This window comes from Tasmannia lanceolata, unplaced genomic scaffold, assembly GCF_043159265.1.
Source record: "Tasmannia lanceolata isolate RefF3 unplaced genomic scaffold, GAP_Taslan_0.1 ptg000012l, whole genome shotgun sequence".
Lineage (NCBI taxonomy): Eukaryota > Viridiplantae > Streptophyta > Magnoliopsida > Canellales > Winteraceae > Tasmannia > Tasmannia lanceolata.
In genome coordinates this window covers 46,175,209-46,202,255 of record NW_027518689.1, presented here as the reverse complement: position 1 = coordinate 46,202,255, position 27,047 = coordinate 46,175,209, and the positions used below count along the sequence as shown (strand labels likewise).

The window sequence follows — 27,047 nt, the reverse complement described above, 5'->3', positions numbered from 1 at the left end:
TGCCTTTGGTGTAGAATATGGATTTCTAAAAAACAACTTAAGTCTTGATCCCCTCTTGGGTGTGCATGGTGATTTTTTGGGGATCATGACCCAACATCACCATAGGAAATAGAATGAGGTTATCTTTGGTTGGAATCTAAAGAGAATAAAGTTTTAAAACCAAGAAAAGGTTGGTTATGCCTTCTATTATTAAATTGAACTTTGATGGTTTCCCTATGGAAATTTCGGCCTAGTGAGTAACTGTGGAGTATCCAAAGATGATACCGGTGACATGGTGCAACAATAATTAAGGCAGGCGACTCAGTTTTGGCCCTAACGACTCAATCATTTACTCGATTGGGTCGACCCAGTTTTACCATGGGTGAGTTTCTGTCTGAGTACGTGTTTTTAAACATTGCTTGAAGGGGACCAGGGCATTACGAACTCGTAGGTGAAGACAGCGTATATAGGAGTAAAGTTTTGGGGCAATCTCTGCCCCTCTACTAATTTGTTGTAATGCTTTGTCTTCGTTCAAAAAAACATCACAGTGTTTCTTAAAATATAAAACATGTTCATGGATTGACATGGAAATAACTCAAATGAGCAGAACAACCATACTCTTCATGACATGTCACCATGTTCACCTCTTGATAACTCACACAGCCACTGTGAAGATGTTGATCCCAGACAATCATATTTTGACTCCCAGATGTCTGTCAATGATTATGGGATTTTCACAATACTAAAATATATAAAGAAAAGCAGCTATATCATTGGCCGGATGAGCACGCCTTCTGTCTCCAGCTTACCTCTTGCCCAACCTCCTTACCTTAGCTCATTCGGATACCTATTGCTCTCAGCTATCAAAAGCGGAGAGAGTTTGGGACAACCCAAATAATTTCTACTAACACATCCAAGGTGCGAATTTGATGTTCAAAACCAGGTTCAGCAATGTATATGGAACTTCTCAACACTTGGACCGACTATATCTCAAACACTACGAGGGACTATGGGAGAACATACTCAACCTCAGAAAAAGTGCATTTAAGAACACCTGAAAAATAATCAAATGCTAGTGACTTCTAGCTTTGGTGACTTCAAAAAGAGGAGAACAAGTTTTAGGACTTCCGCTGTTTAGGACTAAGAGTGCAATGGGATTGGAGCCACTTTTTTTTAGGTGTTTCTCAGAGAAGAAGACAAGGGCGTAACAGTTTAGATAAGGGCATTCATGAAGGCTGTCAAGATTTGTATTACTGCATTTTGCCAAGTGAAAGTGAAAAAACTCTTCCAAATTGAGTGCAGAGCCTACATAAAATGACCATTAACAAGCCACTCAATTCTCCATGGGATGTATGCCTTTGAACGAAAATTGAAAAATAAAACAAGTATTGCCTCCAATGAACTAGAATTAGTGGTACAACAACAAATTTTAAACTAAATTGTTGACTAGCAATTGGTACCATACAATAAAATAAAATAAACAATGCCTCCAATGAACTAGAGCAAGAAGTACAACACCAGGTTAAACTAAACAGAAGAGTAGTAATTAGTATCATACAGAAAAATGCGCATCTTCCCAGCACTTTCACATCAACATTTTACAATATATGAACCACATCTGATTCTTTAGATCCAATGTCTAATCCTATACCCCCTGTCTTGCCTTGATACACACTCAGTATTTCTGGAACTCTCTCTTCATTTTTAGTCACATACTTCTTAATGAATTCCTTCTCAGATAATTTCAATGAGGAGAACAGATTGAAATCTTTCTTAAGGATTTTCCTTTGACACCAAAACTTGCAAAACTAAACATCTAGGACGAATTCGCTTCTCCAAACTAAACAAAAGAAGATTTGGGTGTGTGGAATCCCCAAACCAAGGAAAACTCGAATTTGGGCTTTAGGGTTTTGTCTGGATTGTATATGAGTAGTCTTGGAAACTTTGTAATGATATTTGAGATGTGGGTTTTGGTTAAATCATGGTTTCTGAAGAAAGGTAGGACACGATCTGGTTTTTTTGCAGTTTCGAAGTCGACCTTTTGAGCAACTTTGAGAGCTGCTTCTTTTGAGAGCCCACATGAGTTGATGGGTAAGAGACTTTAAACGATGGTTGATTTGTGGAGTTTGAGAGTTGAGAGATGGATTTGAGAGATGGGTTTTGAAAAGAATAGAGGAGGAATAGCTTTCGGCGGAGAAACTGAAACAATGATGCAAGAAATGAGTAAGAGAGGTCGTTGATACAACTTACAGAGGCTCCAGAGCTTTCTTATTCGTTTAATGGCTATTAGAGGGCTTTCACAGTATACTGCTCCGCAAATCCTTTTACCCTAGTCTCTTCCATAACAAAAATACCCACCACTCTCCTTGCATTTCCCAACTCATCACAGTAACCACCTTTTTAAAATAGGAAATTGATATATTCGTTCTCTTTTATTCCCAAGGCCACCCACCTCTAGTGTATGTGTATCTACTATGACTACTCTTTTTGGCAATCGGTTTGCTGCTCTCGATGTCCCTGACTCTGATCCGCCTCCCTCTATTGATGGCTTTCAGCATCAAGTTGTTCAAGATGAAAGCTCTCCAAATTCATATCAGGGACCATGCCAAAATGTTCGTAGGAAGAAAGGCAAGTCGCCCTTCCTTGCCTTCTCTCCCCTCCAACCTGTGGCATTCCTTCCCTCTCCAAACTATTCCTTGGGAGGAGCTTGTGATTAGGCTGATCAATCTCTCTGTGATTAGAGCGCTGATTTCTTTTCATGAGTTCAGTTGTATGGTGTTGTAGTTTCTGTTTTCCCTTATCTTTGGGTCTGTTTTCTTGTGGGGCCTTATGTTTGTTTTGGCTTGTATTTTCCTTTGTTTTTTCCTAGGGGTTTGTTCTCGAGTTTCATGTAATCTCTTTTGTTGTTTTTATTAATATATCTGGTCGGGGTCCTGCCTAATCCCAGCTTACCCATAAAAAAAAAATATATATATATATATATATGACTACTCTTTTTAGTTTTTACATTGAAGGGGGTGGCTGGGGAGGAAAAGAAGGAGAATATATAATTTCCCTTAAAATATATTGCTGCCCCGATTATTGGGTGATCTAAACCATTCATTTAGGGCCCGTTTGGATACCTCCCATTTTGTATTTAGATTTGGAATTGACTTTTGAATGCAAAATAAATAGACCCGGCAGCTCATTTGGAGGGAGACAGAGAGGGAAGAGGGTACTTCCTAGTGGAGGGGAGAGGTTGAGGAGCTAAGAGGGTGAAGGAAACTCCCAGATCTGTGGATTTTCAATTTCTTATTTCCACAGCAAACTTAGAAATCTGATTTTTTTCACTGTCAGCTGAGGAATTAGAAATCGAAGAATTTGATCCGATCCAAATTACAGTGCAAAAAGGGCTGCAAATGTGAGAAATCCAAATCAAAATCTTTTCGGCATCCAAACGGGCCCTTATTGAGCCCCAATTTAGTATGTTATACCACGGAAATCTTCCATGTAGGATGATCCTAGCCCTCCAATTTATGTTTTTGCTATAGTTACAGTCATTGGCCACTATTGATCAATCAAATATCTTTGCTGAAGGAATTCTCGCTTTTTTGCTCCCCGATATCCACGTCTGGCGAGAATGCCGTTCCGCAACTACTTAAACAAGTCTAGAAGCCCATGTTATCTAGAGCTCATCTCTGTTCAAGCCTTGATATTTCAGATGGTAAGAATTTATTCCTAGAAGGAGAAATGCATATATTCCTTCAAACTTTGTGAATTTCGATGTCTTATTCTGTTCTTAATTTCCTTCTGTTCAGCCTGGAGTTTATTCCTCCATGTCCTAACATATGACATCTAAAGCATTTTCATTGCAAAAGACACTCTTCGGACCTTTTTTTTAATTCAAAGCAGAAGGCATAAAGAGGTTTCTTAGGGAAGAACCAAGCCAGTCTCCTAAGTGTCACACTATGAGACAGTACAACTTGGGAACTACACGATAGATGAGTTTTCTACCTATTCCATTCCCGGTCTTACTTTTGCTCGTATACTATGTGCAGGGATCACGGCAATTCTTCGATTTTCAAGACCAGATTTGAAAGACATTGACAAGTGAAGCATTTTTTGAAGCAATGGCCATTTGAAGCACTTTCAAGTTGAAGAAATCAACTCAACTGAAGTGTGGTGTGAACTTATTCGAACTTGTGTCTTGAATTGTGTCAAACAGAAAGTTGTATGAACTGAAATGAATATGTACTAGTTGTAATGAAATGAAATGAACTACAAGTTTGTAATGTTGAACATGTTGCAGCTGCTGGGCGTTCACTTGTTCTGGAGCAAACTTCGTAATGAAATGAAACGAACTACTTGTATTTTTGCTTGATTGTTGCAGCTGCATGCTGTTTCAATGAATGTTGTGATCCAAGACACCCTGTGATCCCATGAATGTTTACCTTATGTTTTTATACTGGGTAGCTAACATCACATAATAGTGTAGGGACAAGTTCACTCAGGTGGGGAAGGAATTTCTTCTTGACAGTTTTATTTTCTTGCATTATGGGTTTTCTACTAATAATGTGGCTATAGGATACTGAATTGCTCCAATTGCAGTACACCGGTTAGCATAGAATAAGAAAGTGGTGAAATATGGACAGTAGACCTCTCCTTAAATGAACATGAAATCAAAACAGGTCACGTTCTTTAATCCTTACTAGCAGTGTGCTTCTCGGTTTCTTTTCGTTGCGAAAAATGGAAAAAAAAAAACTGAAATCTTAAAATGTTCTTTGCTGCCGAGTATCATTTAGCCTGATTCTGAAATTTCCAAAAAAATGTTGATTCTCAGCTTCTCTGAGATTAGCAAGTCATATTCCGAGAAAAAAATTGTACAGAAGGTGAAAAAGGCTATCAGGAATTCCATTAATTGTGATCAAATATGTATCTGAGAAAACCATCTCCACTAACTTTTTCTAACATGAATACAGATAAACTCTTTCGGTAAAATTCTAAGTTGTTAAAAAGGCGGAGTTAAATCTCCCCATATCTATCAGATCCTCTTGTACTATTGGAAGATAAACAAGTTCTCAATTTGGCAAGTGAGATCGGGCAATGGTGCCTTACAGAATATATGTCCTCTTGGATTAGTAAACATTGGGAGTAAACATTGCCATTGAGCGTTCTGATGGGATTCACAGAAGCAATATATTTCTCTTGGATCAGTAAACCATTTTTTAAGATGAACCACGAAATGAAAGAACAATAATAAAATAACCAACCCACACAAAAAAGGATACAAAGATGGAGAAACAAAAGTCTTCTTAACTCCTTGAAAAGTCTTCTACAATTGGTGGCAAGATACAACAAAAACTAAGACAAAATATCTAAAACTGCTCACTTAATGGTGGCAAGATACAAGAAAGAAGTCATAACAAATACCACGAACATAACAAAAATGACAAGATATATAATCCTAATAAGATGCTTCTCAATGTAATGCTGATGATCCGGCCGTCCTCTTGGCACATAGTATTCGCCTCGGTCTTCATATCCCACTTAGGCATTTCTTCAACCCATTTGAAATATCCGCATCCATCTTTACCCTATAATATAAACCATTTACATATTCATTAAATACTATGTACATAATAAGAAATAAACTCAATCGAGGTATATCAATGACACTTACATGCTAATTTGAGCATTCATAAAATGGTCTTCTTGGATTTTTCGTTGTCTTTGATATGTACACGTCCATGATACCGTGTCCTCTCTGACAAAATGCACGCCCTACCTTATGACTGCTACCAGTAGAGGAAACCATGTAAATTCCTAATAAGAAGACATAAATCATGAGCAAGCAAAGCCAAATGAAAGTTCAAACACTACAAACCCTACAGTTGCAACAATTTTTAATGGATCTAATTTGAGAAACCATAAACAAACTAGAAAATACACAAAATCAAGAAAGAATGGTTCAATTGAAGTGGAAATCATTTCCCTGTATGTATGCATCTCATCTTTTACAAACGACCCTTTTGTTGGTTGTTTTCGAAATCATTCCAATGACCCTTCCGTGGCCAGATGTAAAAACCTATGTTCTAAATGGCAAGCTTGGGTATTTGAGACACATCAACATTTCAAAGTTCACAAGTAGTGCAAGAACTCACATTGATGGCATGAATATCAACTCACTATGACCTTAGAAGTGCTTTCAAACACCACAGTTTTTAGCTTTTCTATAGAACCTGTTCACCTTCAAAGGAAATATTGAACCATTTATATAGGGTTTATACATAACAAATAACCAAAATTGGGTGCTCTGTAGTCTACAATGCCTACATACATTAGGATTGAGTGGAGAATGCTTTCAAATATCATAATTTTGCATCATACTAGAAGCAATGTACAAGTGACCTTTCAAAATCATTGGGATCGCAATCACATTGAAGACATGAAGACCATAATCAATTGAAACAAAAATTTGCTGCACTATATAGAGGGGGTTTATATTTGCATCACAGTGAATAGTTTTAATGATACTGTCATGAGGAAAAAAATACCATTTTAGAGTAAATGCAAACAAACTAAGAAATTAGAAAAAAAGAAGAGTGGAAATGGAAATAAGATATTAACATATTTGCAAAAAATGGAAAGAAACTGAGAAATTAGACAATGATAACAAACAGATTTGACAAACAGATAAAAACACTAAAGCAAAGAAATTAGACAATAAAAATGAGTGAAAATGCAAAGAAACTGACAAATTAGACAATAATATGATAGTATCAAACAGATTTGCAGAGAACCCTAATGCAAGCAAACAAACCCTAAAACAAACAAATAGGGAGATTATACCAAACAGATTTGCAGAGAAGAGATGAACTTTAAAAACCCTAGCAAAGCAAAAAAAACCCTAAAACAAAAGATTAGATAGAGAAAACCCTTTACAAAATCACAGATATGCTTCTTCTTCTTCTCCACATGTCTTGAAGCAACAATCAAACCAAATCAAGCTGTGTGGTGGGGAGGTCAGCGTGGTGGCGATTTCTAATGGAGGTCGATCTGGCAAGGAGGGAGTGTCGATAGTTTTAGGGCTTCTGGCGAGAAGAGAGAAGTCGATAGTTTTAGGCGAGAAGAGAGAGTCGATAGTTTCCTTTTATATTACCTTACAGGGCCCACTTTCAACATCCAATAGGAAAGGGTTTTTCCACTCGAGCGCATAAACACTTCTCTCTCTCTCTCTCTCTCTCTCTCTCTCTCTCTCTCTCTCTCTCTCACACGCACACGCACACGCACACGCATATATATATATATATATATATATATATATATATATATATATATATATATATATATAAGGTAAAAGGTTTCTGAGGTAATGCCCACCCTAAGCAGCCCTCTAAATACCCTATCTGCCATAGTTGGTTGAGTCATCCAACCCATTGGTTGTGTAGGTTATAGGTAGGATTATGGTTAGGGTTAGGGTTATAGGTTATGGATATGGTTATGTTAGTGGAGGTTTTCAAATGGATGGCTACAAATTAAACTCCTATAAATCGAATGGTTAGGATTATGGTATGGAGGTGGTTTCTTACGGACACCCTATCTATGTGAGGTCCTATAGAATGAATGGTAGGATGAGTCAAATAACATGTAGGTAGTGTTATATAGAGGCTTGCTCACCCTGCGCGATACCTTAGAAACCTCGCCCCTATATATATATATATATATATATATATATATATGTGTGTGTGTGTGTGTGTGCGTGTGTGTGTGTGAAAACGGTTCCTACACACTTGTGTAGATAAGTTATCAACACACTAGCTTAAAATACAGTGGGGGCTCACATTATTTGGGTGATCCAAACCATTCATTTTAAAGTCCCTCACACACACACACACATATATATATGAGAAAACGGTTCCTACACACTTGTGTAGATAAGTTGTCTACACACTAGCTTAAAATACAGTGGGGGCTCACATTATTTGGGTGATCCAAACCATTCATTTTAAAGTCCCCCACATAGATAGGGTGTCCACAAAAAATCAGATCCATAGGATCATCCCAACCCTACGATTTGTGGAAGCAAAATGGACGTCTAAAACCGTCACAAATTAGTCCATTTTTTGCTTCCACAGTTCGAATGGTTAGGATGATCCTATGGATCTGATTTTTTGTGGACACCCTATCTATGTGAGGGCCTTTAAAATGAATGGTTTGGATCACCCAAATAATGTGGGCCCCCACTGTATTTTAATCTAGTGTAGATAATTTATCTAAACAAGTGTGTAGGAACCTCTCTCTCTCTCTCTCTCTCTCTCTCTCTCTCTCTCTCTCTCTCTTTATACATATATATATATATATACATATATATACATATATATACATATATATATACATATATATATATTAGGAAAATGTTTCTAAGCTCGAGCTCAGCCTGAGCTAGAGCTCATAAACTACATCTCCCATTGTTGTTTGAGTTATCCAACCCATTAGTTCTATATGTTATAGTTAGGGTTATGGTTATGGTCATGGTTAGGATTATGGGTTATGGTTAGGGTTACGATTTGTGGATGTTTAAAATGGATGGCTAGAAATTATGGTCCTATAGATCGGATGGTTAGGAATATGGTATGAAGCTGGTTTGTTAGGAACACCCTATCTAGGTGAGGTAGTGTAAATGAACGGGTTGGATGACTCAACCTACTATGGGAGAAGGTGTACTCTAAGCTTTAGCTCAACCTGAGCTAGAGCTCAGAAACCACGCCCTCTCCCTCTCCCTCTCCCTCTCCCTCTCCCTCTCTCTCTCTCTCTCTCTCTCTATATATATATATATATATATATAAGGCGACGATATTTTCACCCCCTGCAGTATGCATGCGCCCCCCCCCCCCCCCTTTTGACGTGATTTGACGTCAAAAAGCGTTAAAGTTGCCCATTGTTCACGTCAAATCACATTATTAGGGGGGGCACATGCGTACCACAGGGGGTGAAAATATCATCTCCCTATATATATATATATATATATATATATATAGGGAGATGTTATCAGCACTACTGTATTTTGATGAGGGCACTCCTCACTTTATTAAAAGTACGGTATGGCCCGCCCCATAGGATGATCAAAACGGTCCATTAGATGGGCCACAGCCTAAATAGGTTGTGCCCAAAAATTATTTTCATAGGTTGATCCTAATCCTCCAATCTATAAACGGTTAGGGTCAACCCTCTAACATTCAGATCGGAGGGTTAGGATCAACCTATGGAAATGATTTTTGGGGCACAACCTATTTAGGTTGTGGCCCATCTAATGGACGGTTTGGATCATCCTATGGTGCGGGCTATACCATACTTTTAATAAAATGAGGAGTGTCCTCATCAAAATACAGTAGTGCTGATAACATTTCCCTATATATATGGTTGCAAACTTGCGCCGACCCCAACTAGTTTGGGACAAAGGCTTAGTTGAGATGGTTGAAAACTTGCCATATCAGCTACTTGAAAATAGATAGAACCAAGACCCAATAATGTGATAAGAACCCAGCAACATGCAAACTCATCTCCAAATAATCACCAAGGATCAACTCCAATGTTATACACAACATACTCAATCCAAGAAACCCAAAAAGAATCTGATTTTAACTCGCCACATTGTCAGTCAAGATTTTGGTTTCTTAATTTCCCTCAATATCCTTGCTCAGACAATCAGTCAAGAAACCAAATACAAGATGAAGATAATCCAGTTTCAATGTAAGATGTCTGAATATAAGTCTCAATAGCAAGGAACCCAATTGAATAATCAACGAGCTGTTTGCAATAATCTTTCAAGAATCGTGAACGTTATCAGGAATGTATGTAACCTGATGCTCTCAAGTAATCCCTGCTGGAAATGATAAGGAACCAGTTGTTCCCAGTCTATTCCAGTCTCTAATCCAGTTTCAATGTAAGATATCTCAATAGAAGTCTCAATAGCAAGGAACCCAATTGAATAATCAACGAGCTGTTTGCAATAATCTTTCAAGAATCACGAATGTTATCGAGAAAGTATGTAACCTGATGCTCTCAAGTAATCCCTGCTGAAAATGATAAGGAACCAGCTGTTCCCAGTCTATTCCAGTCTCTCAAATCATATTGAATCTGGTTGCCTTTGAGTGAAGATGCTCTTCATGTTGGAATCAGCATGCACAAGCATAACCTTAGGTGTTGTGGTTTCAATCCGAAAGCAATTCTGCTTGAGGGGTCTATAATGTCCCACAGACCCATATTCTGCAGCTTGAAGCCATGTCCAAAGCCAATGCTAATCAATGAAAAAATCAACTATACACGAGATATAAACCGAGATGCCTGATAGTTGTTGAATCTGTATGGGCCTTCACAACATGTTTTGAATTGCAACAGTAAAGCCCAACAAACTCTCAGTTGCCTCTTCGACAATAGATGGCCCAAGGAAGGTGTGAAGGATCTGTAATGATGACCACAATCTTCTCAAAATCCACACTGTTCCTTCTAGTTTGCAGAAGTCCTACTAGTTTGCAGAAGTAAACCCAAGAATAACAATGACCTGTCGTCGTTTTCAGGGTATGAATAACCCACAGCCAAGGGACAACAATTTGGGTGTCATTTCAATCCAGATTTCACATGAATCTGAAAGCAACCGGATGCAAGTGAAGCTAAAAGCAAGACGAGCTCATGTGAACCTAAAACCAACCGAAAGTTATGTTTTTTCTACAAAGATTTTTTGCATTCTGGTTGCAAGGGTTAAAAGCCCAAAACCACAAAAATCTCACCGCCTGTATATGGGTTGACTTACATCTAACTTTATAAAGAAAGCTACAGCTTCAAATCCACGAGCAACAACGGTCAAAATTAAGTAAATTAATTTAAATATAGAAAACAATAGGATCATATTATAGGTGAAATTAAACAGAACTCATATAGTTAAAGTTGTTAGAAACAAACCTTGTGGGACACAGGAAATTGAAATTCTGAACAATGATTAACTGTGTTTCTAATGAATCGCACTAGATCACGAGTGCTTCCATAATCGGGTTTTGAGAATTTGGCCATGTAACTGTAACAAATGATGCGTCCATCTGTTTATCCCAATCTATATATATTCCAGGTTTTTTTAGTGCCGCGGTAAGAGGTCCTGTCCTAGGCTCTGATACTAGCCTGTCACTAGTACCCTTAGAAAAGATAGACACTTCTTGTAAGTCCAAAATATAGGGTGCTTTAGAACCTCTGATGCCTCTGGCCTGAGAATCAATTAAGGATGGCCAGGAGCATACTCCTGACCAGTTAATACCAAAGAAGAAAATCTTCTAATCATCCGCTACAGTGAGGACCACCCAACCATACACTGCCATCCTGCCGAGTAACTACTTTACCTCCCTACTATCTAGGAACACGGCCTAGAGAAACTTCATCACTCCCCAAAAAACTCCCTAGCACTACCCCAAGGCATCCAAAAGATCGAATCCAACAAAAAGTGCCATATTTGGGGGCCTCTCATGCAAGGCTTTCCTCAAAACAGACTTGTCATCACCATTGAAATAGTCATTTAGTTTAGTGATCGAGGCAAGCCATCAAAACTGGACTAGACTCAAATATGCTATGCTGAATCTGGGATTCTAGTAGATATACAACCCCAGACAATGGGATCAGGATTTCCAGAGGGTCACTGATCGCCAAGCCATCCTCCACCATATGATAGCTTGGCCTTAAGGAGGATACGTTTTCGTCTCCATCCAATACAAAGTTCGATCCCTAAATTCTTGGTGAAGTCCCAGAATAAAATAGGGAGGGAGAGCTGAATACTTAGGGGAGTTGATTTTCCCGGAGTCTTAAGGGAGGCCATTCTTACCATGTTAGGATCCTGTCTTCAAAACTAGAAGGAGAAGGTCTTTTAATAGCAAAACCAAGGACGAGCCTTGGAACCTCCACTACTAGGGAGGAGAGCTATGAGTCTGACAATACGCCTACCTAGCTACCAAAAACAAAAATCATAGCCTTTTTCAACCCCGGGAACCCCAGCTATAGATCTAGCTATAGATAGGGCCAAACCTAGGAGGCTTGCAATAGACCTTTAAGAGTCTAATCAATCTGTTAACTTTCTTCTTTACACCCAGTTCAGAACCCAAGATAGTGCTCATCTTATTCATAATGAAATGATCTTCGGAACAAACCCCTGACTGCAGAGGGGCTGATGTACTTCACTTCAGAAGGATTCAATGGATTTCATTGCCATGTACACAGCAGTTGGGTGTCCGATGTAAAGGAAAAGGGCACATTTACCATTTCCCTAGGCAAACTCATCTCCAAACAATCACCAAGGATCAACTCCAATGCTATACACGATCAATTAAAGAAACCCAAAAAAGAATATGATTTTAACCCGCCACATCGTCAATCAAGATTTTGGTTTCTTACAAATATTAATATCCTTTTTTTTAATGGTACAAATATTAATATCCTTGCTCACACAAGCAGTCAAGAAATTGAAAACAAGATAATCCAGTTTCAATGTAAGACCATTTCAATAAAAGTATCAATAACAAGGAAGCCAATTGAATCATCAACGAGATGTCTACAATAATCTTTCAAGAATCATGAATGTAATCAAGAAAGTATGTAACCTAATGCCCTCACGTACTCCCTACCGGAAATCATAAGAAACCAGTTGTGCTGGCCTATTTCGGTTAACCCAAATTTTTAGGACGATCCAAACTGTTCATTTACCCCCTGATCTCTATGGAGAGGTTTCTATAATGTACAGTCCCATTAAAGATAGGAGGGTTATGATCATCCTATGTAGATTGATTTATGAAGGCTAGTCATTGTACAAACGTGAGAAATAAAACAAAACAAAAAATTCACATCAGATCAAAGAACAAAACAATTCGCTTTTGCCTCTATAGATAACTTTTTTCTTTTTTTTTTCATTACTCATTTTCTATTTTTTCCTTTCACTAGGGGCAGAGGACATGAACAAGAAATAAAAATCCAAAAAACCTTTCTCCTCTTGTGCTCACAATATCTAACATTTCTCATCAAAACAGAAAAACACAGAAAAAAAAGAAAAGAAAAAAGAGGAGACCACAATCATCTGCCTGGTTCGCCAACCTTGGAGCCAACTCAACCCGTTACGAAGGAGTTCAATGCACTAAAAAGATAACTAAGGCTGTTAATCTCCATAACAATTAAGGCAACAACAGCCATGATAATCTGTGTATATTCTAATGGCTTCATATTACCCTCAATGTGGACGAGCACATTAGTAATAGAAATCACAAAAGAGGCAACTCATATACAGAATCTAACAATTTTCAAAGCCAAACACTTATGTCATTAAATATGATCGTTATCATCGGAGTCCAAAGAGTCAGCATAAACGCAATAAATGCTACCGTAAAATCCAGACGAAACCAGAATACATCCTTACTACCCACAATTGTGATGACTATTGAACTAAGCCCGAATAGCGATTTTAAACTCTTCACAACTTGTTGATGTTCGCTGCACAAACAAAATACTAAAATTAGAACCTAAATATTTTGTGAAAAGCGAAATAAGAATCCTGTTAAATCGAAATAAGAAAAGCTCTCTTACCGTTTTTTTATTGTCTCTTCCATTTTTCTCTAGTCTGTTGTCTCAGCCTCCATGCTTCTTCCCCAAGTTTTCTTAGAGAAAAGTTGCAAGTGTCCAAATCCTTCGGTCTCTGTTTATTTATAGTTGATGAAAGAACCTTCGGTGGATGAAAACAAATTGAACGGTCTAGATTTGATCTAGAGTTAGCCCTAATGAGTTATTGATATGTATTTCCAATAATATTTTTTTTTGCAAATTACAATCGGAAATAAGTATGGTACAGACCACATCATAGAATAGAAGACAAGTTGCAAAAAAAATCATTTCCATAGGATGATCCTAGCCCTCCAATCTATAGAGTTTCCAGGATATCCAGTTCCCTTTATACATCGGAGGGTTGGGATCATCCTATTCCTATAGAAATGATTTTTTTTCGGCACAACCTATTTACGTTGTGGCCCATCAGATGGACGGTTTGGATCATCCTATAGTGTGTCCGTGTAGTACTTTTTGAAAAATACGGGACTATAAGGGCTTACACCTTACACCATATAATTTCTCTGATTTTGAATAATCATCTAGAATTTTAATCCTACAGGCCCCACCTTGATTGGCCATATCACAAAAATTGTTGTTGTCAAATGATGGAAACCATCCCGATCCAAGGGCCGTTGTTTGCTGTTCTCGTTATGTTTGACCTATAGTTTATGGTAAGACCCATCTAAATTATGATAATTTGCAGGTGGGGTCCTTCCTAATGCTAAATCCTATAATAGTTGAACAAATTTAGCATTGGTGAGTAAAGAGGCACCTTCTATTATTGCAAATTGTCTTCCATTCTATGATGTGGTCTGTACCGTACTTATTTCCGATTGTAATTTACAAAAAACGTATTATTGAAAATACATATCAATAACTCATTAGGGCTAACTCTAGATCAAATCTAGACCGTTCAATCTGTTTCCATCCACCGAAGGTTCTCTCATCAACTATAAATAAACAGAGACCGAAGGCTTTGGACACTTGTAACTTTTCTCTAAGAAAACTTGGGGAAGAAGCATGGAGGCTGAGACAACAGACTGGAGAAAAATGGAAGAGACAATGAAAAAAAGGTAAGAGAGCTTTTCTTATTTCGATTTAACAGGATTCTTTTTCTCTTTTCACAAAATATTTAGGTCATAATTTTAGTATTTTGTTTGTGCAGCGAATATCAACAAGTTGTGAAGAGTTTAAAATCACTATTCGGGCTTAGTTCAATAGTCATCACAATTGTGGGTAGTAAGGATGTATTCTGGTTTCTTCTGGATTTTACGATAGCATTTATTGCGCTTATGCTGACTCTTTGGACTCTGATGATAATGATCATATTTAATAACATAAGTGTTTGAATTTGGAAAATTGTTAGATTCTGTATACGAGTTGCCTCTTTTGTGATTTCTATTACCAATGTGCTCGTTCACATTGAGGATAATATGAAGTCATTAAAATATACACAGATTATCGTGGTTGTTGTTGCCTTCATTGTTATGGAGATTAGCAGCCTTACTTATCTTTTTAGTGCATTGAACTCCTTCGTAATGAGCTGAGATGGCTCCAAGGTTGGCGAACCAGGCAAGATGATTGTGGTCTCCTCTTTTTTCTTTTTAATTTTCGTTTTTTCTGTGTTCTTCTGTTTTGATGAGAAATGTTAGAGATTGTGAGCACTAGAGGAGAAAGGTTTTTTGGATTTTTGTTTCTTGTGCATGCCCTCTGCCCCTAGTGAAAGGAAAAAATAAAAAGTGAGTAATGAAAAAAAAGGAAAAAAGTTATCTATAGAGGCAAACGCAAATTGTTCTTCTTCTTTGATCTTATCTGAGTTTTTTGTTTTGTTTTATTTCTCATGTTTGTACAATGACTAGTCTTCATAAATCAATCTACATAGGATGATCATACCCTCCTATCTTTAATGGGACTGTACATTATAGAAACACTCCATCTGATTAACTGTTAATACTTGCAGATTAAATAAATTTAACCCACAGCACCATCTGTTTAGGGGATATAATTATCAAAATCTTATGGACAAAAGAGATAAAAAAGAGAGAAATTTATTAAGGAGAGGTGGTATACACACTCGAAAATCAGCTGTGAATATGTAGCAATGAAGATCAAAAGAGAGAGAACAAAGCATTTCATTGATTAGAACTCAACTTTGATGGGTCCAATTTGGATAATCCAGGGCCGGCAGGGATAGGCAGGATCCTTAGAGATGATGGTGGTATCACCCTATGGGCCTTCTCGGGGCCAATAGGGTCGGTGGATTCAAATGAAGCGGAAGAAAGGGCAGTTCTTCAGGGGAAGTGGTCAATTGTCCGCTCAATATAGCATCGATTGAAGGGGACTCTCGGTGTAATCAAATGGCTTAAGGGAGATCTCCCCATCCCTTGGAGATTTACACATTGGTTTGATGAAATTTTAAGATAAGTTGGGGGGTTTTGTGATCTCTTATTCTCACGTTAAAAGGGTGGCCAAAAGGTGAGCGAACTAAATGGCTTAAGGAAGGCGTGTCAAAGGCTAGCCTTGTGGTTTATGACTTTGGCCTCCTTGAAAGGCTCCAAGCCATGGCCATGAAAATTTGTCTTCTTCTTGTACAGTTTCTTTTATCCATCATTGCACCTGTGAACTTCTTGGTTGCATTTTTCTTCTCATTCATTTATAAAATCCTACCATTTCAAAAAATAAAATAAGAGGTAAATACAATATTCAATAATAAAACAGAATGCCACACTTGAAACGGTACAAAAATGTGTCTACACGCCTACATTAAGTCTGAGTGTCTGACATTTCTAGCAATACATTTACAAGTGTCTAAAGGAGTGTCGACACGTGTGGAACCAAAATGGCCACTCCAATATGACAATTGAACCTCGTTCAAAACCGATCAAGTATTCGAGGGCCTTATCCAATAATACTCCAAACTATCCTAAGAAATCAATCAGACAGCCTGATGTGATGGATGATTCAATACCATTACCCACAACTGACGGTGTGAATGCATGAAGGTGGGTCCAAAACTATTCTAACAAGGCTAATATGATTGCTGATATGTTGTAATAATTGCGCTAAACCTATCTTGGCTGATATTGCAAGGGAAAGTAAAACCAGCAATCATTGAAGACCAGAACAATTCAAGGAATAATGAGAAAACAAGATGATTTGGTGCAATTACCAAAACTCAGAGATATTGACACAAGCACTACATTATTTGATGGTTGTTTCCAATGGAAGCTACCATAAACCATTAAAAGAAATGAAATAACAAGCAGGTTTTGTGCAATCCGAACAGCAAAAAAAAAAAGACAAGCAGTAAACACCAGCAATCATCATAGAACCCATATTCTAATTGACAAATTGAAGAAGACAAAAGATTACCTAATGTTGGGTGATGAGTCCTCTTCCAGCTGTTCTATTGGGATTCAGTGACGATCCAATTTGATAATGTTGACCAGATTCGATGGGAAGGTGATGGCGAGGGTGCAGACGACTATGGAAGGGTATAAGAAATCAATGAACAAACCCCTTCTTTATCTTTGCTTCTCAATTCAAATGGTTCTCTTCATCTAAATCTCAGACAAATCTCAGGGATTAGTGGGATCTTGATGAAAGAATAAGAATCGGTGTTGGGTTTTGGGGATCTTTGGTGTATATGAGTGACTGATTTGGGGGAAGAAGACAGTGGGGTTGGATCTAGTGGAGATGGAAATGTGGATCCGTCGGCCGGTGGCTGGAGAAAATGATCACTCTCCCTCTCTATTTCTATCTCTCTTTTAACGAAAATGGAGAGGTCATAAACCCTAATCGAACCCCTTTTTATCAAGGGAAATGATATATTTTGCCCCTTTTTTCTCCCATTGCTCAACCTTTATGATGAAAGGCTAATCATGAGTTTATAGTTTGTTTATTGCTCAGCCTTTATGATGAAAGGCTAATCATGATACCCGGAAGATGGGTTCCAGTAAAAATTTTGTTAGCATAACCTACCTAGGAAGTGAATCTTTACAAAGAAAACTTGTGTGGATTCTCAAAAAGTATAATATAATTCACGAATGATCGGAATTTGACCATGCATTTTGTGCACCAACCGAAATGCCAATGACAACCATTAAGAATAGTAAATATAACAATGGTTTTATGTTGACTAACACAAGCAAAATAAATAAAATTGTCCTAGGTTGTTTGTTCTTGCAAACAAATGAGATCTTTAATGCTAAGTAATAAAAGAAAGAAACCAATTTATTTAAAGGCTCCAATCTTCCAAATCTCAACAATGTAATCACAACATAGGTGCTGAACTTACTACTTAATCACTCGTGAACCTTACAAGTATGAGACTACACATTGCAAACTCACCCTGAGATCGAGTCACTATTGAAAATATTTCTTAAAGCATTGCTCTTTCTTGAAGTCTTGAGATACAACTTTATACACTTTAATTAACAAATCTGGATATCGGCTTGTAATATAATCGTCAAATCCTTCGAGAATTTGCCCAAGATGTCCCTGATATAGCAACAATAAGCTGCACTCAGCATTCAATATGGAACAGAATAAGAGAAAATAAATTTGTTAAAAGCGATAAAAGTATCAATAGGATAGTCAACTATCTCTACAACTTTTTTTATTTGGTAATCACATCTAGGGAATTATGCATAAACCTTTTTAGCATAGTGAGGACATGTATGTTCAATCATGGGAGAAGGTCTATGTTAACTATCACCATAACTTTATCCATATGAAATAAATTCAAACAAATTAATTAATTTAAATTAAGAACCCAAACGGCACATATTAGAGGAGAAATAAAATAGAATCGTACAATTATTGTGTTTAGAAACAAACCTGGACATGTGGAGGTAGGTCTTCATAATGATGTAACATATTTCAAATTAGGGGTGGTTATTCGGTTATAACCGAACCGAAATAACCGAAATTAGGTAACCGAAATCATTTCGGTTACCAAATTTCGGCAACCGAACCGAAACTTTTACAAATCGAACCAAAAAAAAATTCGGTTATTCAGTTATAACCGAATAACCGAATTGTGGGAGAAAAAGAGGGAAAAAAGAAAAATCCGGGTTTGGATCGGAGGGCAAGGATCATCCGATCGAAATGATTTTTTGAACACAACCTAATTAAGTTGTGACCAATCAAATGGACGGTTTTGATGATCCTACGGAGTGCACATATAGCATTTTTTTTGGAAAAATATGGTTTTTAACCAAAACCGAAACCGAATAACCAAATTTCCAAAAAAACTAACCGAAACCTAACCGAAATGGAAAAAAACCGAACCGAACCCCCTATTTCTAATAGCTCGCAATAGATCGCAAGTGCAGTTTAAAGAATACCTTCTATGAGAAGAAATGTCTTGTATAACTGTAAATCCCAACTTTCTATCCCACCTTTTAATTGCCACCATCCTTTCTATTTTGCTAGAAAGAGGACTATGTTGCCTCTCTGATTCTACCTTACCCTACTGCCTCTCTGATTCTACCTTGTCACTCACATCCTGAAGAAACGAAATGCGCTTCTCAGAATTCCAAAGTAGAGGATACGCATAATTGTGATTGCTTTTGGTCCGGGAACAATTTTCATGTGCTTTGTTAGAAGCGTGATCTTATTAACAACAAAATCAGCTGTGAATATGTAGCAATGAAGATCAAAAGAGAGAGAACAAAGCATTTAATTGATTAGAACTCAACTTTGATGGGTCCAATTTGGGTAATCCAGGGCCGGCAAGGATAGGCAGGATTCTTAGAGATGATGGTGGTATCACCCTATGGGCCTTCTCGGGGCCAATAGGGTCGGTGGATTCAAATGAAGCGGAAGAAAGGGCAGTTCTTCAGGGGAAGTGGTTAATTGACCGCTAATATAGCATCGATTGAAGGGGACTCACGGTGTAATCAAATGGCTTAAGGGAGATCTCCCCATCCCTTGTAGATTTACACATTGGTCTAATGAAATTTTAGGATAAGTTGGGGGCTTTGGTGATCTCTTATTCTCACGTTAAAAGGTTGGCCAAAAGGGAAGCGAACTAAATGGCTTAAGGAAGGCGTGTCGAAGGCTAGCCTTGTGGTTTATGACTTTGGCCTCCTTGAAAGGCTCCAAGCCATGGCCATGAAAATTTGTATTCTTCTTGTACAGTTTCTTTTATCCATCATTGCACCTATGAACTTCTTGGTCGCATTTTTCTTCTCATTCATTTATAAAATCCTACCATTTCAAAAAATAAAATAAGAGGTAAATACAATATTCAATAATAAAATAGAATGCCACACTTGAACACGTGTGGACGGTGTGTTGGACACGAAACAACATGTGTCAGCAATAAATTCAAAGTGTCGGCTAAATCATAGATGGAAACATGATCAAAACATCTTCAAAACGTACATCTACAAACCCATAGCAAGGGAGGAAGGCAAAGTAGTTTACTTTAAAAAAGGGGCACATTGAGAAGAACAGGAACATCTTTTTATACATTGCCCAAACCCGTAATGGCATTCATAATTAATACCGTGTCGAATAAGAAATAGCTGCATAAGATTTTTAATAAAAGCACCATAATTCCCAAAAATTGACAGCAAACTACTCACAAGATTGGCCATAATTGTTAACAAGACTAGAAATTACTTAGAAAAGTGCATATAGTAATAGTTAACAAGACTAGAAATTACTTAGAAAAATGCATATAGAATAAACAATACAAGCTTAACATATTTGACATTAATGAACAAAAGAATCTGATTGATTTGTGATATTGTTTAGAGGTTCTAGATTATAATGAAGAAATCCATATACTCCATCCAAACATAAAAGATAAAAGGGAAGTACAAATATACCTGCTTTTTTTTTTTTTCCTATATCACCTGTTCCATGTGTGTGTGTATAACTGCAAAACACAAATGGGTATTAAAACAGCTATATATAAGTATATAATCAAAAGATAAAGAAAGGAGTTCCGACCATTATGAAGAAAAAGGGTGATAGCAAAAGCTTACCAATCTACTCCACCCTTGTCTCTAAGAGGAGGTGGTCGGCAATTCAGGCAATGGCAACAACAAAAGATAAATCGTTGGCCGTCGTCTTGTATATGAGCGGAACTCAGCATTTAAAGAAATGAAATGGATAGGTCCATCATTACTGTATGAACAATAAGCAATAGCCCCTAATATCACCAAACTGGATCAAAAATCATATAAACTCTGTGCTAAGGCAAGTCAACGTCCCAAAGTGAAGGGTCTGTCCCTAGTTACGAATGGGGAAGGTGTTAGGCACCCCACTAGCACGAGGAACTCGGTCTCTAATGCCATTTTATTAGTTTTAAGGAACTTTGAGCGAAAAGACATAAAATGAGAACAAGATAAGAACTATCTAATAAGCAGGCAATGCTTAGAAAGCAGTAAACAAGTATATGCTAAACAATAAACACGCAAACAAGCATATAACAGTGCAAGAGATAATGCTAAGCGGTAAGCGATCAAAGCAGAAAGGTAAACACACTAGCATGGAAACCTATGCAATAGATATAGCTAAGCAGTGAAATGATCACACTAGCATGCAGAACTACATAAGAGATGATGCTAAGAAAACAATAACAAATCATACGCTATAAGAGAAACATGCAAGCAAACATATAACTGAATAGTAATCAATCACCTGCTAGAAAAGTAAACAACAAAGCGAGCTGAAAGTAAACATATAATCAACTAATGAAATCTGGAAATCAGCAAAGTGTGGAAACCAACAAAAGAAAAGGGGTAAAGGCACGATAGGCTAGAAAGGGCAATCATCATTACATATCGCCGAGGTCCAATGAAATCAGCATATGTCGATCTCAGTGTGTCGTCGACCAGGAGGAGAAAAGCCTTTTCTTTTTTGTTTTTGGTTGAAAATTGTTTTTTCTTTATTTTTTGAAAACCATTTTATTATTTTTGAAAGGTTTGACTGGACTTGGGTGGACCCAAGCTGCCTACGTACCCTGTGGAAAGGGATCAAGCCAACGTAATTTGGAAACCGCATTTTCGAAAAACATTTTTAATGTTTTTTTAGTTTTTTATTGTTTTTGTGATTTTTATTGTTTTGTATTTTTTTATGTGTTTTTGTTTATCCGTTTTGATTAAAAGGGGCTTTGGCTCAGGAGGTCGCCATCCGTCATCTCCGAAACCCGACAAGGTGTTCCTATGATCGAGGGAATCCCGAAACTCAAGGAGGATCCCTAGGAACATGCAAAGACTAACTCTGAAAGAATGAAGGACAGAATCCTAAACTCTATGAAGGTAGGACAAAATCCTAAACTCTATGAAGGTAGGACAGAATCCTATAACTCAAAGAATGACTTAAAGAGGAAAAAATCCCGTAACCTGCAAAAGCTCTAAGGCGGGAAGGGAAGGGGTTGGCTCAAGAAACATTCAGTCATCGCCAAGCCCAAGAGGGCAGTTTCCTAAGGTAGGAACACTGAAACCTATAAGAAATCGTGACTGACATCAAAGGGTATTTTGAAAAGAGAAGAAATGGGGTGGGCTCCGAGTAACCTCATCATAGCCCTAAACCTTCCTTCGATCATCTAAATCAAAAAAAATCCCAAGACCTAAATGCCATTTTGTACTACTCTAATGAACACATGTGGGTCCTAAAACTCATGAGATGTGACTAACTCATGAGATGTGACTCAAATCAGGAAATAATCAATCAGGGTAGTCTTAATTAAGGGCCAAAATTCATACTTTCATACAATGCAAAATATATTTACAATGAACAGCAGCACATCAAAACTTAAAAATTCAAGCAAGTCAACTAATATTTCAGAATCATTACATTCCAGCAATTGATCGATGCCAGGCACAAATTGAGTAAGGAATATTGGATTGAACTTTATGAACTGCAAAATCTATAATCATTTGAAACTCAAATACAGTGGCTAACCAACACTAGAGATTCATTAGTTATGAAAATCATTGATGTAGTGTAAATAGCTAGCATCTATGCTCTAACTTTGAAATAAGAGCTCCAGACACAAAAGAGAAAAAAAATGATAATGTCCAAATGAAATTCTTGGAAGCTTGGAATTCACTGATCACAGATCATCATTCACAAGTTGCAAAAGAGTTAGAATCTTTACATTCCAGCAATTGATCGATGCCAGGCACAAATTGAGTAAGGAATATTGGATTGAACTTTATGAACTGCAAAATCTATAATCATTTGGAACTCAAATACAGTGGCTAACCAACACTAGAGATTCATTAGTTATGAAAATCATTGATGTAGTGTAAATATGTAGCATCTATGCTCTAACTTTGAAATAAGAGCTCCAGACACGAAAGAGAAAAAAAATGATAATGTCCAAATGAAATTCTTGGAAGCTTGGAATTCACTGATCACAAATCATCATTCACAAGTTGCAAAAGAGTTAGAAGGAAGATCTACTCGAAGAGTGGCACTATCAAAATATGGCTGAGTTAATTAATATTTCTACTTAAATTTGATTGGATAGGTTATATGGATCTAACCATCAGGAATTCAACGATTATGGGGGAATCTAAGAAAATACAAAGTAAGGCATGAACAGATACAAATTCATGTCAAGCCACCGATATGCACATTACTTTGTTTCCATAGCCACACTAATTCACCTTGTCATTTCCTGAATTTAAGCTTATAGAATCCCTCTGAAAAGGGATAACGAATTAAAACAGGAGCTAACATTATCATTGCCTACCTAGGTATTCCTACCAAGATATACTATCTCTAAATGCTCAAGTAACTATAAGAAAATTTACTTCGATCCCTGAAAGATCTTCAAGCTTTGTCAAGAGAAGGAATTTAAACCAGAGTTGTGTAATTATCGCGGCACCACTGAATAGACTTTACATCCAACAAATGCGATGAAATGATATTATACTTTAAAATCATTAACAATTCTACTCAAGCCTTGACAATCCACATTCTGAGACTTCCATTGGCTTTGAGGGAAAGTTTATAAAAGACAAGGTGATTTAATGTGACCATAGAAGCATTTGGTTCTACATATCAGTTCCAAGAAATCCGCCAGATGAATGATATAATAACTTAATCTGTGGTTCGGTTCAAACAAGACAAGCAACTTGAGAATGAAAACAGAGCATTTCACACAAACCACTGTTTTGAGACTTTTAACAATCACACCCTCCCATAAGAACAATTCTTCAGTATACATTAGACAAAAACCAGACCATGAATCAAAGAAAATTTTGCTTCAATTTGAAAATAAGGCTTGAGAGAAATAGCTAAAGTGAGTTGGCTCAACGCAAGCATTGTAACTTGATAATGCTGTCATAATGAATATCCATTTGATCATTAGCCATCTCACTTGTATTATTGTTCGCATTGCCATAAGGATTCACCATAAGAAATTTCAAAGCAAAGGAGCTAATTGAAATGATGAGGGTGAGCCTCCCTGATGTAGTTACATAGCATTATTTCAACATCCTTAAACCCTTAACATTAACACCATTATGACTAGGTTTCATCCTCCCAAGCATCCAGTGCTAATCATACCTAGTTATATTGCTATCAAGCATTCACTCAAGTGTTTTGATGAGGTCAGTGCCACTCCAAATAAAATCGTTGTTGCAATCAAAAGAAATTGACAATCAGATTTTAAGGTCAGACTTTAGTCTATTACCACATTCCAAAGGAAATTAGTAGGAAATTGTTGACATAAAAACCAAATTATAAAATCAAATCACTGATTACTATAACATCCGAGAAGAAGTCGGTATGATCAATGAGATCAAAATGAGATCAAGATTCTGATTACTGGCACCTCTCACAAGAAATTAATAAAAGTCCAAGTGAGATTGAAACAGAACTTGGAATTCAAAACATTGATTCTTACCACACACCTCAGAGGAAATTAGCAAAGAAATTGTTAAGATCAAAATCAGGTCATGAAATTGAACCATTAATTACTGTCTTACCTCACAGAAAGTTAATACAAAGATTATTGAAATTAAAGCAAAATTAGAAAATCTAGCCATTGATTATCACCACATCATAAAGAAAATCAATATCATGCATGAAATAAAAGTAAGAGGGATCATGGATTCAAACTTCTGATTGCTACTTCTCGAAAATCATTGAGACCAAAACAAGGTTTGCAAAATCAAACACCAGCTCATTACAATGATAGCAGAGATCAAGCAAATCAATCCATGGGAATCGAAGTAATATTTGTAAAAATCCATAAAGAAGCTTTCGATCCATCTAAGAAAAGAAATTCAGAGATCAAGCAAATATAACCAACACATTCTACAATCTACACAAGAAATCAACAACAATGAAAATTACCGACAATTATCTGGATCCAAAGAGAAGGAGTCAGATCTTGATTTAAACCAGCTGAAGCTATAATAGCGATGGCCAAATTTTAGGAAACGAGTTGAATCTACACAAGGGAGAATCGGATCTAAAATTCTGAAGCAACAGGGATGAAATTACCTCAGATCTAAAGTTTATAAGGTTTTTTATGATGATAAACCAAGGTAATGGAGATATCAATTAGATCCAAGTAGAAATGGCTGAGTTTAGGGCTTAGATCTATGGCTTAACAAGAAGAAAATTGATGATCGGATGACAAAATCCTCACCAGAGAAAATGAATCGCAGAGATCTCTCTCTCTTTGATCTTCTCACAAATCATTCTCTATTACTCTCTCTAATCGTTTGATCACTTCACTTTCACTATCTGATCTAAAAAGAAACAAAATCTACAAGAAAATGGAAAGGAAATCTCCAGCTTTCTTCTCTTAGCACTCCCCTTTCTCCTACCTTTGAAGCTTCCCTAAAGAAACCCTAAAAATCCACTCTCCCTCTCTCACAAGCCCTTATTTCTCTTATAAAGAGAAATGACGAAATTTTTTTCCCCACCTTTCTCTCGAGACAACCCCTATCCAAGATATTTTAATTCATTTCATATACAAGAGTAGGGCTGCAAACGAGCCGAGCCGAGCCAAAGTTTGGGGTGTTCGGGCTCGGCTCACTTAGTTTGAGCATCAGCTCGTGTTCGTGACGAGCTTAATACTACGGGCTCGAACTCCCCTCGCCAAAATTCAACCAAGCTCGAGTTCAGCTCGTTTAGTAAACGAACGAGCCCAAGCCGAGCTTTTAATGAGCCGAGCCGAACCAGGCTCGAGCTTGGCAGGGCTCGGGTTCGGCTCGTTTTCAACCCTACTCCCACTAAAGGAGCGTCTGTTAGTTGAAAACCCTAGAGCTAATAGATGACAAAAATAGATGAAAACCCTAATTCTCTAAACCATAAAACATTGGGATAAACCCTCATATGATCTTTTGATTATTTAGTTGAAAACCCTAGATGAAAAAAAATCCTAAAACAAATAGATGAAAAAAGGGCAGAGAGATAGAACTCACAGATTCTATTAGGAGGCCAACAACAAAAAATGAGCTACAGAAAAAAACTTTAGAAATAGATGAGCCCACAAACACTAAACCATAAAACGAAAAGAAAAGTTTCAGGAATAGAAGGAAAAATCCATCGAAAATGAGCACAGAAACCCTAAACCCTTGAAAAATGAATGTGCTTTATACGAACCAGAGTGAGAGAGGCGAGAGAGATCAACAATTTTTTCCGTACAAATCGAGCGATTAGCCGTCACTTTCAAACCCGGAGGTTTTCTGAGAGAGGGTTTCCGAGAGCAAAAAGATTAGCCGTCGCAGTGTGAGTCCTTTTCTGCAACCCTAACTCTCCAATGGTTTCTCGTGGATAAGAGAGGAAGAGAGGCGCAATGGAGAGTGAGATAGAGTCCATAGGTCTTTTATTTACTTTATGATCCACGGCTAAAATGGATTTAATCTAACGGTTACAAGACAAAAGGCGCTATTTTAACGAGTGGGTGTAGGACGCTTCCCTACTCCATCAGTTACAATACAAAAGGCTCTATTTTAACGCGTTTTTTATTCACTTTCCTCTATAATATATATGAGTTAAGTGAAGCTACACATACGTGTAGCCAAGCTCGCTACACGCACGCACCTCTTTAACGAAAAATAAATCTCATCCGTCGGATTAAACATCGCTGGCCCGTTAGATTAAAAAACCCAAGCGCTCTAAAAAAAATGCCCTCGACGAGAAAATCCTAGAATCTGAAAAACGATTTAGGCGCCTCTCTCTGTCTCTCTTCACGAGGATTTGGGCATCTCTCTCTCTCTCTCTCTCTCTCTCTCTCTCTCTCTCTCTCTCCGAAGAAGAAGAAGAAGCCTCTCCAACGAGTTCTCTGAAACCCTCTTCTTCTTTGGAGTCGATCTCCCTCGCTCCTCCGCACGCGAGTTCTCTAAGAAGACGCCCTCAAGTTATTTGTTTTGATATATGGGTTTTATGTACATTGTATATGGGTTTTGTGTAGTTTGTTTTGTAAATGGGTTTTATGTAGATAGTTTCAAGTATATGGGTTTTCTATAGACTGTATA

At 37.4% G+C, this 27,047-nt stretch overlaps 1 long non-coding RNA gene across 13 annotated transcripts; it reads right to left on the bottom strand.

Annotated features, from left to right (window-relative positions):
• Positions 1–5,251: 5,251 nt before the first annotated feature.
• Positions 5,252–26,355, bottom strand: LOC143888367 (uncharacterized). 13 transcript variants are annotated; one of them, XR_013254557.1, is made up of 7 exons: positions 24,913–25,517; positions 20,583–20,829; positions 20,424–20,473; positions 17,935–18,084; positions 6,120–6,197; positions 5,639–5,781; positions 5,252–5,552 (listed from the first exon to the last, which is right to left on the bottom strand). It is a non-coding gene; the product is annotated as an uncharacterized LOC143888367 (long non-coding RNA). The 13 variants fall into 13 exon arrangements; XR_013254559.1 differs by having other exon boundaries at positions 5,639–5,750; positions 6,120–6,205; positions 24,913–25,516; XR_013254556.1 differs by having other exon boundaries at positions 6,120–6,205; positions 24,913–25,514.
• Between the last annotated feature and the right edge of the window lie 692 nt (positions 26,356–27,047).